This window comes from Mobula hypostoma, chromosome 10 (genome assembly GCF_963921235.1).
Source record: "Mobula hypostoma chromosome 10, sMobHyp1.1, whole genome shotgun sequence".
Taxonomy (NCBI): Eukaryota; Metazoa; Chordata; class Chondrichthyes; order Myliobatiformes; family Myliobatidae; genus Mobula; species Mobula hypostoma.
Genome location: NC_086106.1, coordinates 102,937,431 through 102,951,420, shown reverse-complemented (window position 1 = coordinate 102,951,420; position 13,990 = coordinate 102,937,431).

Here is a 13,990-nt window from a genome sequence, read left to right as displayed (position 1 = left end):
TGATGGTGGAGGAAGGGAAGCCCCTTTCTTTAAAAAAGGAGGACATCTCCCTCGTCCTGGAATGAAAAGCCTCATCCTGAGAGCAGATGCGGCAGAGATGGAGGAATTGTGAGAAAGGGATGGCATTTTTTCAAGAGACAGGATGAGAAGAGGAATAGTCCAGATAGCTGTAAGAGTCAGTAGGCTTATAGTAGACATCAGTGGATAAGCTGTCTCCAGAGATAGAGACAGAAAGATCTAGAAAGGGGAGGGAGGTGTCGGAAATGGACCAGGTAAACTTGAGGGCAGGGTAAAAGTTGGAGGCAAAATTAATAAAGTCAACGAGCTCAGCATGCGTGCAGGAAGCAGCGCCAATACAGTCGTCGATGTAGCGAAGGAAAAGTGGGGGACAGATACCAGAATAGGCACGGAACATAGATTGTTCCACAAAGCCAACAAAAAGGCAGGCATAGCTAGGACCCATACGGGTGCCCATAGCTACACCTTTAGTTTGGAGGAAGTCGGAGGAGCCAAAGGAGAAATTATTAAGAGTAAGGACTAATTCAGCTAGACAGAGCAGAGTGGTGGTAGAGGGGAACTGATTAGGTCTGGAATCCGAAAAGAAGCAGAGAGCTTTGAGACCTTCCTGATGGGAGATGGAAGTATATAGGGACTGGACATACATGGTGAAAATAAAGTAGTGGGGGCCAGGGAACTTAAAATCATTGAAAAGTTTAAGAGCGTGAGAAGTGTCACAAACATAGATAGGAAGGGATTGAACAAGGGGGGATAAAACCGTGTCGAGGTATGCAGAAACGAGTTCGGTGGGGCAGGAGCAAGCTGAGACAATAGGTCGGCCAGGACAGACAGGTTTGTGGATCTTGGGTAGGAGGTAGAAACGGGAAGTGCGGGGTGTGGGAACTATAAGGTTGGTAGCAGTGGATGGAAGATCCCCTGAGCTGATAAAGTCGGTGATGGTGTGGGAGACAATGGCCTGGTGCTCCTTAGTGGGGTCACGATCGAGGGGTAAATAAAAGGAAGTATCTGCGAGTTGTCGCTGTGCCTCGGCAAGGTAGAGGTCAGTACGCCAGACTACAACAGCACTCCCCTTATCGACAGGTTTTATAGTAAGGTTAGCATTAGTGCGGAGGGAGTGGAGAGCAGAGCGTTCGGAAGGAGTGAGGTTGGAATGGGGACAAGGTGCGGTGAAGTCGAGATGGTTGATGTCCCGTCGGCAGTTAGCGATAAAGAGATCCAGAGCAGGCAGAAGACCAGAGCGGGGTGTCCATGAAGAGGAGGAGGGTTGAAGACGGGAGAAGGGGTCATTGGTGGGGGTGGAAGAGTCCTTGCAGAAGAAGTAGGCTCGGAGACGGAGACGGCAGAAGAAGAGTTCCACATCGTGGCGAACACGGAACTCGCTGAGGTGTGGGCGAAGGGGGCCAAAGGTGAGGTCCTTACTGAGGACAGAGCGTTCTGCCTCAGACAGTTGAAGGTCGGAGGGGCTGGTAAAGACCTGGAACGGATGAGAGCTGGGATCAGAGGGGGGAGGGGGGAGGCTTGGGGTGTCAGTGGAGAGGGGAGGGTTGGGGTGAGAGGAAGATGGAGCCTCTGAGTACCCAGGAGCTGAGGATGGGATCTGAGGGAGACGGAGTTGCAGAGTGGTGGTGGGAGAAGGGGAGATGGGAGTCACAATAGCAGCACATAAAGACCCGGCCTGAAGTTCAAGGCTGGAGTCGCAGTTGGTGGTTGCGCAATCGCTTTAAGGTGTCCACGGTTGTTGCTGGAGTCCAGGTTTTGAATATGCCCTGAGGTGTTGGAGCCGACGAGCTCAATGGCAGAGGCAATCTGAAGTTCATGCCTGCTAGCTTCAGGGCCAGCAGGCTCTGGGGTCTGCAGATGTAGGATCTTGCGATCTTTGCCTAACATGACAAAGTCAAAAAAACGGCGATTGCAGGCATGGATCCGACGGAGGATGAAATAACGGGTAGGACCATTACAGACAGCGAAGAAAGTGTCCTGAAGGTGTGGAAGGGTCTGGGATAGGGACACCAAATACCTCCTCATGGCGGAGAGGGTCGCCTTCAGAGCTTGATGGGAGAAGCAACGAGAGGCAGAGTCAATAAAATGTGAGTACCTGGGATCCTCAGAAGGTACAAATTGAGAGGCTCGGAAACGAATCCTAAAGCCAACTGGAGTAAGTTGACGACGGAGGCACATTCCTTGAATTCCCAGCATCTGCAGAATTCCTCTTGTATTCAGTACAGGAGATGGGATGTTATGTTGAAGTTGTATAAGACATTAGTGAGGCCTAATTTGGAGTATTGTGAGTATTGGAGTTTTGGTCACCTACCTACAAGAAAGATGTAAATAAGGTTGAAAGAGCACAGAGAAAATTTACAAGAATGTTGCCAGGTCTGGAGGACCTTGAGTTATAAGAAAAGATTAAATGGGTTAGGAGTTTATTCCTTGGAATGTGGAAGATTGAGAGATTTGATAGAGGTATACAAGATTATGAGAAGTATAGATAGGGTAAATGCAAGCAGGCTTTTACCACTGTTGGACAGGACTACAACAAAAGGTCATAGGATTAGGGTGAAAGGTAAAAAGTTTAACGGGAAACTGAGGGGAAACTGTTTCACTCGAATAGTCATGAAAGTGCGGAATTAGCTCCCAGCACAAGTGGTGCATGCAAGCTCAATTTCAAAATTCAAGAGAAGTTTGGATAGGTACATGGGTGGTAGGTTTTGGAGGGTTATTGTCCCACTGCAGGTCGATAGGAATAGGCTGCTTAAGTGGTTCAGCAGAGACTAGATGGACCAAAGGAGCTGTTTATGTGCTGTACTTTTCAATGGCTTTATGATCAATGAACCAGTCTGGCCATTCTCCTCTGATCTCTCTCATTAACAAGGTGCTTTTGCCCATAGAACTACCATTCACTAATGTACGCAACACACATAAAAGTTGCTGGTGAACGCAGCAGGTCAGGCAGCATCTCTCGGAAGAGGTGCAGTCGACGTTTCAGGCCGAGACACTTCGCCAGGACTGATGTGTCCTGACGAAGAGTCTCGGTCTGAAACGTTGACTGCACCTCTTCCTAGAGATGCTGCCTGGCCTGCTGCGTTCACCAGCAACTTTTATGTGTGTTGCTTGAATTTCCAGCATCTACAGAATTCGTGTTGTTCACTAATGTATGTTGTGTTTTGCACCTTTCTCTGTAAACTCTGTTGTGCATGAATATCTCAGGAGATCAGCAGTTTCTCAGATGCTCAAAACACCCAGTCTAGCACCTACAATTATTCCCTTGTCAAAGTCACTTAGATTACACTTATTCCCCATTCTGATGTTTGGTCTGAACACCAACTGAACCTCTTGACCACGTCTGCAATATTTTTATGCATTGAGTTTCTGTCACGTGATTGGCTGATTAGATATTTGCATTAACAAACAGGTGTACTGGGGTGTAGCTAATAATGTGGTCACTGAGTGCAGTTTGATTTACCAAATCTTGTTCACTGATTTGGCTCAGCATTGCAAAAATAGACCTTGTAGACCATTTGTAAATATTGTACAAATTTCTTAGCACTGGATCTGAGATCATAGCAGAAGATTAATATACCAATAGATCACTACAAAAATTAGAAACAATTAGCATTCAAAAGCTACCTTTTGGGAGTAACATACATCAAAGTTGCTGGTGAACGCAGCAGGCCACGCAGCATCTATAGGAAGAGGTGCAGTCGACGTTTCAGGCCGAGACCCTTCGTCAGGACTAACTGAAGGAAGAGTGAGTAAGGGATTTGAAAGCTGGAGGGAGAGGAGGAGATGCAAAATGATAGGAGAAGACAGGAGGGGGAGGGATAGAGCCAAAAGCTGGACAGGTGATAGGCAAAAGGGGATACGAGAGGATCATGGGACAGGAGGTCCGGGAAGAAAGACAAGGAGGGGGGGGGTGACCCAGAGGATGGGCAAGAGGTATATTCAGAGGGACAGAGGGAGAAAAGGGAGAGTGAGAGAAAGAATGTGTGCATAAAAATGAGTAACAGATGGGGTACGAGGGGGAGGTGGGGCCTTAGCGGAAGTTAGAGAAGTCGATATTCATGCCATCAGGTTGGAGGCTACCCAGATGGAATATAAGGTGTTGTTCTTCCAACCTGAGTGTGGCTTCAACTTTACAGCAGAGGAGGCCGTGGATAGACATGTCAGAATGGGAATGGGATGTGGAATTAAAATGTGTGGCCACTGGGAGATCCTGCTTTCTCTGGCGGACAGAGCGTAGATGTTCAGCAAAGCGGTCTCCCAGTCTGCGTCGGGTCTCACCAATATATAAAAGGCCACATCGGGAGCACCGGACGCAGTATATCACCCCAGTCGACTCACAGGTGAAGTGATGCCTCACCTGGAAGGACTGTTTGGGGCCCTGAATGGTGGTAAGGGAGGAAGTGTAAGGGCATGTGTAGCACTTGTTCCGCTTACACGGATAAGTGCCAGGAGGGAGATCAGTGGGGAGGGATGGGGGGGACGAATGGACAAGGGAGTTGTGTAGGGAGCGATCCCTGCAGAATGCAGGGGGGGGGGAGGGAAAGATGTGCTTAGTGGTGGGATCCCGTTGGAGGTGGCGGAAGTTACGGAGAATAATATGTTGGACCCGGAGGCTGGTGGGGTGGTAGGTGAGGACCAGGGGAACCCTATTCCTAGTGGGGTAGTGGGAGGATGGAGTGAGAGCAGATGTACGTGAAATGGGGGAGATGCGTTTAAGAGCAGAGTTGATAGTGGAGGAAGGGAAGCCCCTTTCTTTAAAAAAGGAAGACATCTCCCTCGTCCTAGAATGAAAAGCCTCATCCTGAGAGCAGATGCGGCGGAGATGGAGGAATTGCGAGAAGGGGATGGCGTTTTTGCAAGAGACAGGATGAGAAGAGGAATCCTTCCAGGTGAGGCATCACTTCACCTGTGAGTCGACTGGGGTGATATACTGCGTCCGGTGCTCCCGATGTGGCCTTTTATATATTGGTGAGACCCGACGCAGACTGGGAGACCGCTTTGCTGAACATCTACGCTCTGTCCGCCAGAGAAAGCAGGATCTCCCTGTGGCCACACATTTTAATTCCACATCCCATTCCCATTCTGACATGGCTATCCACGGCCTCCTCTACTGTAAAGATGAAGCCACACTCAGGTTGGAGGAACAACACCTTATATTCCGTCTGGGTAGCCTCCAACCTGATGGCATGAACACCAACTTCTCTAACTTCCGCTAAGGCCCCACCTCCCCCTCGTACCCCATCTGTTACTCATTTTTATGCACACATTCTTTCTCTCACTCTCCTTTTTCTCCCTCTGTCCCTCTGAATATACCTCTTGCCCATTCTCTGGGTCACGCCCCCCTCCTTGTCTTTCTTCCCGGACCTCCTGTCCCATGATCCTCTCGTATCTTCTTTTGCCTATCACCTGTCCAGCTCTCGGCTCTATCCCTCCCTCTCCTGTCTTCTCCTATCATTTTGCATCTCCCCCTCCCCCTCCAGCTTTCAAATCCCTTACTCACTCTTCCTTCAGTTAGTCCTGATGAAGGGTCTTGGCCTGAAACGTCGACTGCACCTCTTCCTATAGATGCTGCTTGGCCTGTTGCGTTCACCAGCAACTTTGATGTATGTTGCTTGAATTTCCAGCATCTGCAGAATTCCTGTTGTTTGCTTTTGGGAGTAAATTTAACTTAACGGGAACTCAATGGAAGCGGATGAAATGTCAGTGATGTAATATACCCAGTGTTAAATGGCATAGAAAAACAGCAAGGTGAATGTTTCCCCAGTTGAAATGTTTCGAACCAGGGCTCACAGTCCAAAATAAGCTCAGAGATAGAAAAAAAAAATTTGCTAAGCAGTGAAATCTGGAATTTGCTCTGAAAGGACTTACTCTGGAAAGTCAATCACTGAGTCCATTTAAGAAAGATATCTATTGATTTTTAGCTGTTAAGTGAATCAAACAGATGGGGCTAGAACAGGAAAGTGGCACTGAATTGGAATTGGAATTGTTTTTTTATTGTCACAGTGAAAGCTTGCTTTGCATATTGTTCATGCAGATCACAATCACTGCGCAGTGCATTGAGGTGGAACAATGTAAAACAATAACAGAATGCAGAATAAAGTGTATCAGCTACAGGGAAAGTGCAATGCAGGTAAACAATAAGATACAAAATCAAAATGAGGCAGAGTGTGAGGTCAAGAGTCCATTTCATTATACTGAGAACCATGCAATAGTCTCACAACAGTGGGGTAGAGACTGTCCTTTAGAATGGAGGTACGTTCTTTCAGGCTTTTGTACGTTCTACCCAACTGGAGAGAGAAGAATAAGGAACAGCTAGGGTAGGTGGGGCCTTTGATTATCCTGGCTGCTTTACTGAGGCAATGAGAAACATAGACAGAGTTCATAGAAGGGAGTTTGGTGTCCTTGATCTGCTAAGCCGTGTCCACAACTCTCTGCAGTTTCTTGTGGTCTCGTACATCTTCCTTGCCATGCTGCCATGCATCCAGTTAGGATGCTTTCTATAGTGCATCTATAAAACTTGTAAGGTTTGACAGAGATATGCCTACTTTCATTAGCCTCATGAGGAAGTAGAAGTATTGGTGGGCTTTCTTGGCCATGATGACTATGTGATTCTACAAGGACAGGCTTTTGGTGATGTTCACTTTTAGGAATGTTACAAATAGTCTGGAAGTAAAAGATTAGCTATGAGTGGGCAGAAAGGGCCAGTGGCCTATTCTATGTTCCATTTATTATGCTGTAAGTACTTTATCTGATTCGCCAGTTTCCAATGATGATTTTCATCAAAATTACCTCCAAGATGTGTACACTTGGAAGATCCTCAGGATGTGGAATTCTGAGATTGCATAGCTTATAAGATTCAATGAATTCCATGAGTGAATGTAAAAGAAATAACTTTATTAAGATTTCTAAGCAGCAACTCAAACTCTGCTTGCATACTTCATCCTCCAAGCTCCTGGGTCTAACCATTTGCTTAATGAGACATTGTCAAGGAAACATTTCTAAATTATACACTCAGACTTGCAGGAAACTGACATTTGCTGTGTTGAAGTAGCCTTTCGAAGCTCTGAGTGGATGCGAACAACCGGGGAAATGTGACTCATGCTACCAGCCTACGTTCTGAGTTCCAGCACATACTCAACTGTGTGTGAAGTACAACCATGCAAGGTACATTAACTCACCTGAAAACTGTAGCTGTTGCCGCATTGAGAGAGAGAGTATCTGAAGGAAACAGCAACAAAAAAAAAAAAAACGACCAAGCTGAAATAAATTTACTGGAAATATCAGGAGATCAGGCAACACCTTTGGACAGAGCAACACAGCTAACATTTCAGGCGAATGACATTGTCTCAATGTGCACTGGCAATATTAGAACCCAAGTACAGAGAAAAAACCAGACTCTGATGTAAGGACAGAACATCGGTGGCTTGGCCAAGCGACACCAAAAGAAGCAACATTCTCAAAACTAGGACCCTGTGATTAGTGCTCATCAGGCATTCACTTAAATAATGCAAGTAACATGGCAACCCCAAGCCTATTATAATAAACTTAACAAGTTGAAACAGAAAGCACCAGGAGACCACATTACAAGGAACAAGTCACTCGAGAAAAACACAAGAAACTCTAAATGATTAACAATTTTCATTAAACAACAATTAACCAATAGAGGTGTTCTAAAAATGTCAGAGCCCACATGCTCTTCAGTGCTCCATACAAGCCAGAGGAGCTCATTACATGTATTCTAATTAGAATTAGGAAAAGTTAGAAATCAAACATATTTTAAGTTGCCACACAGAGCAAAAAGAGGAGAGAACAAAGGAAATGTCTGTGACAAGTTGGATACTGAGACAGAGTGAATGACACAAAAGGTTGTGAGAGGGTGGAGAAGGCTTCATCCCTGATTCAATGAGAAGTGCCGAAGGGCATGTCAAACACAGCACCTAGGCATGTCTAAGCATGAGAAAGACACAAGAGACCATAGATACAGGAAATCTGGAGCAACACACAAAGTACAGAAGGAACTCAGCAGGTGAGGCTGCACCTGTGGAGGTAAATGAGAAGTATCAACTGTCTATTTTCCCTCTATAGATACTGCCTGACCTGCTGAGTTCCTCTGACACTTCATGCGTTGATTCCTTAATATGGTGAGGTGGCAGCTCAGAGAAGTTGCAATGTAGGACTACATGCAAGTTAAACAACAAAAAACTGCATATTATACCCTGAGCTAAGTCATTACTTAAATAACAGATAAGATCAACCCTGCGATCCTCACGCATCCATGAATGGTGGTGATCAGCTAAAGAGCTAACGAAAGGAAAAAGCTTCAAGAGGGCTGCCATCCTTAACAATTTCAGGGTGCATGATGAAATGGCTGATGCATTCACAACCAATTCAGCCAGCAATGCATGTGATATTAAGAGACAGATGAGAGCACTATATACAGCAAAGATTATCAGACCAGACAACATCAAGCTCCTGCACTCTAACCAATCTCTTCCAGTACAATTACAGCACTGGCATTCACCTGACAATGTGGAAAATTGCCCATGTATGTCTCTTTCAGAAGAAGGACAAATCCAATCCAGTTAATTACTGCCTTTTCAGTCAACTCTCAATCACCAGTAAAGTGAATGAAGCCATCGTCAACAGTGCTATAGAGAGGTACTTACTCATCAATAGACTGCTTGCTGATGTCCTATCAGATCTAAATCTCATCACAAACTTAATCCAAACACAGACTAAAGGTCACATTTCTGGAGGTGAGGTGAGAGTGACTGCCCTGAACAGCATTTGACTTGTTAGATATTGAGACCTTGACCTTCCAACAATCCCAAGCATTTTTTTAAATCATTTTTATAATTGATATCATTTCAGCCCCAATGCATCAATACAGGCATTACCCTGGACAGATCATAGACCCAATCATCTTCAGATGCCTCATCTATGATCTTCCTTCATTGTAAAGTCAGAAATAAGAATACTTGTTAATGATTATGCCATATTCAATCCCATTCAAGGCAATGTCTGCATGCAGAGAGAATTAGATAACAATGAGGTATGAGCTGATGACAGGCTAGTAAAAGTTTTGTCATAAAAGTGCCAGGCACTGACCACCTCTGCATATGCACCTAAATGAAAATGAAATTACTACAATAAAATTGTTTGGCCATTGTTATTTTATAATGGTTGTAATTCTTTGCAATTGGAAACATTCAGCTAGTTAGCATAATAATAATATAACAACACTGGTCTGTCTGACTTAGATTTTGAATAAGAAATAGCAAATAGGGATGTGATATTCACTAATACATAGATTACTATCAGTAGTACCCAATGATTCTTTAGCACTTCTATTGTATATTTTCATGGATATCGAAACGAGTCCAGGTTTAATCATAGTGACATTGATTTATAACATAGAATTACAATGAAAAAATACTGGGCATTCGTATCTGGAGTCTAAGTCATAAGTAATACACTTAATGGAAGTTACTAAGCATGGAGATATTATTGGGCATGGCTTTGTTGCATTGTAATCATTTTATATATTGAAGTGTAACTCCCTTCTTTACAAGCCCCCTAAGTCAGGTTCAATTGTACAGTCAATCCTGATGATTTATGGTGAAATAACGCAAAATCAATGTCCAGAGATTTGGTGACTAATGTTTGTCAAAAGGTGAGAATATTACCCAGAGACAAACTAAATTGATTTTTTTTTGCTCAAGACCATTTGCTGACCCAAAAGGCCATTAGTTTTGATTATAACTCATAAAATACAATTAGCATTTGATCTATTGGATGAAAAGTATTTTCAATAGATTCCCGTTGTTTGAAAACACTGGGAATCAGTTGTTGCTGACTGTGTGCCACTGAACAAAAGCTAATAAACTTTGACAAACATGCATCATGTCTTCATTGAAATTTTATTGGACGAGGGAGAACATGAAGAAGTAATACAAACTAGGCTATGATCAAATAAATCAGTACACACCAAAGGGGGAATCATAAAATATAGAAAGATCAGAGGAGAAGCTAATCCCTTAACAGGAACGTCTGTTTTACACTGAGCTCTGGGGTGTGATAAGAGACCAATTACTGCACAGACCATCAGTTAATCAGTAATCTGTGATTACCAAGTAACTCTGCTGATCCAGCCACTTTCTGACTAGGAGCTTTGAGAAATATGAACTATTGGTCAAGATGTTGGAGGATCCAGATCAGTTGTCTATAACATTAAAATTTAGATATTTTTCTCCCCAATTATTTCCTGTAATATACCTTCATACTTAATCTGGGACTTCTGCCGTATAAATTAACTATTCCATTTTCTCAACTGTATACAAAGAGTTTCTGTGGCTTCTGGAACTCTTGGCCTGCGGAAATCCTGGACAGTATTGTTTCAGGATTTCCTTGCAGTTCTCACCCTACAGTGTTGGATTTGCTCTTATCTTAAATAGAACTTTAATTTGCAACATTTTTCAAAAATTACACTATATTTGTAATATAGACAGCAAGTAAAGTCAGGACATATTTTCCTCTCTGGTTCATTGTACCATCAATTCAATGCATACTCTTACAAAGCAGCGTTGCCACCCTCAACATACCCTGTTCTGACTTGGGAAATTGACATCCAATAAGTTGACTTACTGTTACAAAAACCATCAATTGATGGGGTCAGAACAAACTTCACCCACATTGATAGGTGTCTAATACATACCAGCAAGCTTAGATGCCTATCAAACAAAAGAATGGTTATTAACAATGTCATTGCTAATCATGGCTGATCGAAAACTTTCATCACAAAATTTTAAATAAAGTTATGGTTATTTTAGAAAGTTAAAAAGACATAAAGTAAAATCAAATGCAGATGTTAAACAATTAAAACCTTAAGTTACATCAGTTTATTGGAAATGTATGTAAATTTTCCAATTAAATTAAATGTATGCTATCTCTTTTGCCAATGCTTTCCAATAAAATGAATGGATATTGAATCTTAGCCAGGTCCAGTCTAGTAAATGAAGGGAATTGCAAAAAGTTCATGTCACCTGGGATGTTTAATATCAGAATCCAATTAAACAAGAACCAGCAAGCAACTCTAGGGAAATCTGGGACTTCCTCATTGACCATGGCTGCTCAGGGAACCTGTGCTTCCTCACACTACTGACAAGAAACACTGCTAGTTCTGAAACAGGACATCTGGCATTTATCAGGCAAATCCAAGCCTTAGAACTGTTCTTCAAGATAAATCATAGGAGCAGAAGTAAGTCATTTAATATTTTGAAATTGTTTTATCATGAATGGTTAATCTGTGACTGAACCCTGCATAGATTGTAAAGGACATTGTCAGGAGTCACAACCATTCAATGAGCCAAGGATAAATCACAAAGCAATTTAAGATGGTTTTAACACCTAATTTTGTAACTGCATTAACTACAGATCCAGACTGATACGATTAAAGAAAGAGATTTTCATTGAAATACAAACAATATGGTTAGCTTTTTGCTGCAGGTTAATTTCTGCAATTCTTTATTTCATAATTTTTAGTTTGCTCTTAAAACAAAACAAGACAATTTGCATGTTGCAATCATGCTGGCAAGAACACAACAAAAGACAATAAAACTGCTTGAAATATATAACAGCCTATTAGCATTTGAAAGACAGAAAAAAAAAAGAAAACATAAGCTTTCTGTAAAAATCAGCAAAGTCAATGTTTTATTTTCCCCTGTGATGCAGTTAAATTGTGTTGTCAGCTTCACGGAAGCACAACCTATTTTGGCAGTGCTATGTAGATTAGAACCCATGAACACTGCCTCATTATTCCTTTCTTTTTCACTGTTTATTTATTTGTGTGCATTATAGTAATTTCATGTCTTTGCACTGTATTGCTGCTGCAAAAACATTAAATTTTATGTTATACTGTAAGCCATTAATAAAAAATCTGATTCTGATACTGTAATAGAATGGAGATGCCTGCTGACTGAATTTTGTGCAACAAGGGGAATAAAACAACAGACATGCAGGAGTTGTCTGTTTATGGTATCACTTGTTCCAATGCAGGTGCATCTCACTGACTCCTCACTCTGATTTGCAGCACCTAGACAGCAGCAAAACATACATTGGGCTGCTTTTTATTGATTACAGCTTGGCATTCAATACCATTATTCTCTCAGTATAAATTAATAAACTTCTAAACCTAGACCTCTGTACCTCCCTCTGAAACTGGATCCTTGTTTTCCTCATCAGGAGACTACAGTTAATAGAGTAATAGAGACACAGAGCACTAGAGCATAGAAACAAGGCTTTTGGCCCATCTATTCCTTCTAGTCCATGCCAAACTGTGATTCTGCTTAATCCCATTGAGCAGCATCTGAACCATAACCCTCCACACCCTTCCCATCTATGTGCTTATCTAAACTTCCCTTAAATATTGCAAGTTCAAAGTTCAATTTACAGTCAGAGTGCATGTATGTTACCACATACAGCTCTGAGATCCTTTTTATGTGGGCATACTTAGCAAATCTGTAGAACAGTAATTGTAAACAGGATCAATGGACAACAAATTGTGTAAATGCAAATATAAATAAATGGCAATAAATGACGAGCATGAAATAACATGATAAAGAGTCCTCAATGCGAGCCCATCGGTTGTGGGAGCACCAGAAGTAGAATAAGTGTAGTTATCCCCTTTGCCTGATGGTTGAGGGGTAGTAACTGTTCTTGAACTGGTGGTGCAAGTCCTGAGGCTCTTATACCTTCTACCTGATGGCAGAGGTGAGAATAGAGCATATCCTAGGTGGCAAGGATCTTTGATGAGGATGCTGCTTTTCTACGACAATGTTTCATGTAGATGAGCTCAATGGATGGGAAGGCTGTACCTGTGAGGTACTGTGCCAAATCCATTACCTTTTGCAGGATTTTCCCATACCAGGCCGTAATGCTGCCAGTCAGCACACTTTCCACCACACATCTATAGAAGTTTGCTAAGGTTTTTGATGACATACCAAATCTCTGCAGGCTCCTGAGGAAGTAATAGAGATTCGTGACAACATCTCCTCACTGACAATTAACACAGGCACATCACAAGAATGTATACTTAGCAAAGTGCTCTATTCTCTATACAGTCATGTCTGTGAGGCTAAGAACAGCTCAGAAACCAATTAGAAATTCACAAACAAGACAACTATTGTCAGTAAAATCAGAATCAAGTTTAATATCACTGTTTATGTCATGAAATTTGTTGGTTTGCTGCAGCAGTACACTGCAATACATAATTATAAAAAGTAAAATTATAGCAAGTATATATATAAAATATTTATAAGTATTTAAATTTAATTAAATATATAGTGCAAAAAGAGAGGTTGTGTTCATAGGTTCATTGTCCATTCGGAAATCTGATGGAGGAGGAGAAGAAGCCGGTCCTAACATGTTACTTGAGTGTCTTTGAGCTCCTGTCCATCCTTCCTGATGGTAGCAATGAGAAGAGGGTACGTCCTGGGTGATGGGAGTCCCTAAGGCTTCCTTTTTAAGGTATCATCTTTTGAAGATGTCCTCAATGCTGGGAGGCTGGTGTCCATGATGAAGCTGGTTGAGTTTACAACTTTCTGCAGCTTTCTTTGATCCTGTGTAGTGGGTCCTCAATATCAGATGGTGATGCAACCAGTTAGAATGCTTTCCATGGTACCACTGTCAAAATTTGCAAGTGTTTTTGGTGACATATCAGTTCTCCTCAAACTCGTAATGAGCGTACCAGCTATCATGCCTTCTTTGTAATTGCATCAATATGTTGGGCCCAGTTAGACCTTCAGACAAGTTGATACCCATGAACTTGAAACTGTTCACGCATTCCACTGCTAATCCCTCAGTGAGAAATGATGTGTGTTCCCTCAACTTCTCCTTCCTGAAGTCCACAATTAATTCCTCAGTTTTGCTGATGTTGAATGCAGGGCAGTTGGTGTGACACCACTCAACCAGCTGA